The 2754-nt window shown below is 45.2% G+C and overlaps 1 pseudogene; it reads right to left on the bottom strand.

Moving 5' to 3' along the window:
- Positions 1 to 831: 831 nt before the first annotated feature.
- Positions 832 to 1269, bottom strand: LOC101045825 (large ribosomal subunit protein uL24 pseudogene; annotated as a pseudogene).
- Positions 1270 to 2754: the final 1485 nt, after the last annotated feature.

Raw genomic sequence — 2754 nt, 5'->3', positions numbered from 1 at the left:
TATAATGAAGTGGGTTTCTACTTTTTTCATTTCTAGAATATGAAGGATTCAGAATCTGTGTTCTGTCTCCTCATACTCCGAAAGTATTTTGTGTCCGCTTCTCTGATGCCATGTAGCATGGTTGCATTTTGATTATTCGTATGTACTTCTCCCTCATTTAATACCATGTCCTCAAGGGTAAGAACTATGCCTTATTCATTCCTGCAGACTCAGCAACTAACAGCATAAAGTTTACAGCACATTGTGGGTATTAACTAAATGTTATTTCAATGACTGCTTTGTGTGAACTACATCACAGAATTCGGGTGATCTTTCAGAAAAAGTGAGACTCTCAAGAGTCAAAATACAAAGAATTGCATGGTTTTAAGTTCTTAGTAGGGGGAGTACATTTAATTCCATGTTCAGAGCCCAAGTTAACTTTTTTTTTTTTTTTTTTTTTTTTGAGACGGAGTTTCGCTCTTGTTAACCAGGCTGGAGTGCAATGGCGCGATCTCGGCTCACCGCAACCTCCGCCTCCTGGGTTCAGGCAATTCTCCTGCCTCAGCCTCCTGAGTAGCTGGGATTACAGGCACGCGCCACCATGCCCAGCTAATTTTTGTATTTTTAGTAGAGACAGGGTTTCACCATGTTGATCAGGATGGTCTTGATTTCTTGACCTCGTAATCCACCGCCTTGGCCTCCCAAAGTGCTGGGATTATAGGTGTGAGCCACCGCGCCTGGCCCCAAGTTAACTTTTATCAATATAATCAAATTATTAATTAAGTCAATTTTCTTTTCTTTTTCTTTCTTTTTTTCCTCGTTTCAAGTTTTAATCAAAGCTTGTATATAAGATTACTCCTGCATCTTCTCAATTGTTTCTTCCTTGTATTCGCCCTTTTCCTTTCCTACTTGGCGAGATTTGGCTTTCTGTTCAAGGATCTTTTTGCGGCCTTTGTCCAGTTGTAGCCTAGTGATAACCACCTTGCTGGGGTGAACGCCTACGTGGACAGTTGCGCCATCAGCCTTTTCCCGCTGCACCCGTTCAATGTAGATTACGTATTTCTTCCTGTAAACCTGGACTACTTTGCCAATCTCCTGACCTTTACAGTGTCCTCGGACAACCTGAACTTCATCATCCTTTCGGATGGGCATGGATCGCACTTTGTACTTCTGTCTCAGCTCTTTGGAAAGAGGAGAGGACATAATCTTCCTGCGAATGTGGAAAGGTGCATTGAAAAGCCTTTTGCAATTCTTGTGTTGGTTGGAAGTCACAAAGGGATTGAACTTCATTTTGGCAGCTCCCGCTTAGGTGACGGCTGCAAAAGACTCTTTTTTTGTTTTTGTTTGTTTGTTTGTTTGTTTTAGGAGAAATTTTGCTCTTGTTGCCCAGGCTGGAGAGCAGTGGTGCTCCCGACCATATGTGATCCACTCGATTCCCAAAGTGCTGGGATTACAGACGTGAGCCTGGCCTCTTACTTTAACTATTTTAATGAATTGTATGCGTCCCCATTCAATACATATCTGAACCCATCCTTCTGTAAGGAAGCCCCTCCCAAGATAACAGCTTTAATCCATTCAAGAGGGAAGAGCCCTCATGACTTAGTCACCTGTTCAAGGTCCCACCTCTGTATACTGTCACAATGGCAGTTAAATTTCAACATGAGTTTGGGAGGAATCATTCAAACCATAGCAGACGGGAAAGAGGAGAGGTGCTGTGCGTGTCATTACTAGTGTCTTCAGAAGCCCTGAGGGTATCTGGTTAATTCCACCAGGGATTGAGAGTGTTTGGTTGTTGTTGTTTTGTTTTGTTTTTTTGAGATGGAGTCTCACTCTATCGCCTAGGCTGGAGTACAATGTCATGGTCTTGGCTCACTGCAACCTCCGCCTCCCAGGTTCAAGTGATTCTCCTGCCTCAGGCTCCTGAGTAGCTGGGACTACAGGTGCCTGCCACCATGCTTGGCCTGGTGGTGGTTTTAAGAACCCTGATGAAGCCGGGCATGGTGGCTCATGTCTGTAATCCCAGCAGCACTTTGGGAGGACAGGTGGGTGGATCACAAGGTCAGGAGTTCGAGACCAGCCTGGCCAATATAGTGAAACCCTGTCTCTACTAAAAAAAAAAAACACACACACACACAAATTAGCCGGGCATGGTGGCAGGTGCCTGTAGTCCCATCCACTCAGGAGCCTGAGGCAGGAGAATTGCTTGAACCTAGGAGGCAGAGGTTGCAGTGAGCCGAGATCGTGCCACTGCACTCCAGCCTGGGTGACAGAGTGAGACTCCGTCTCAAAAAAAGAACACTGTTGAACAAATCTCTTTACAGGCCAGGCACTCCCCTCACCATCTACCCGACCCCTCTCCCTACCTCAACAGTGAGGACAGGGTTCCATCACCCACACTAGCTTTCCTCCTTTCCCCAAGCGGGTGGTTCTCCGTCTACAGGGATTAGGCAAACCTTCTGGCTTTATGTTATCCTGGTGTCTCCAAACATGGGTATGAGAGCCATGTTCATTTTAAGGATTGTTTTTCTGTTTTTGAACAGGAAGACAGGTGACAACCCTTATAAGCTGCATGGAGCCAGGTCATGTGGCTGGGGATCAGCGTCCAGTGAGGGTGAGGCAAGTGAGGACACAGCATGCAAGTGCAGGGCTGGATCTGATTATGTCTTTAGTTCACATTTTGATATTTTGTTCATGCTGGCTGTCTGCATTAAAATATGCTCTTGCTTTCTGATGTTTTTGGTACCCTCTTACATTTTGATGAAATCCACAGTGTTG

This window comes from Saimiri boliviensis, chromosome 5, assembly GCF_048565385.1.
Source record: "Saimiri boliviensis isolate mSaiBol1 chromosome 5, mSaiBol1.pri, whole genome shotgun sequence".
Lineage (NCBI taxonomy): Eukaryota > Metazoa > Chordata > Mammalia > Primates > Cebidae > Saimiri > Saimiri boliviensis.
The sequence above is the reverse complement of the archived record's forward strand: the minus strand, read 5'-3'. Positions and strand labels throughout refer to the sequence as shown.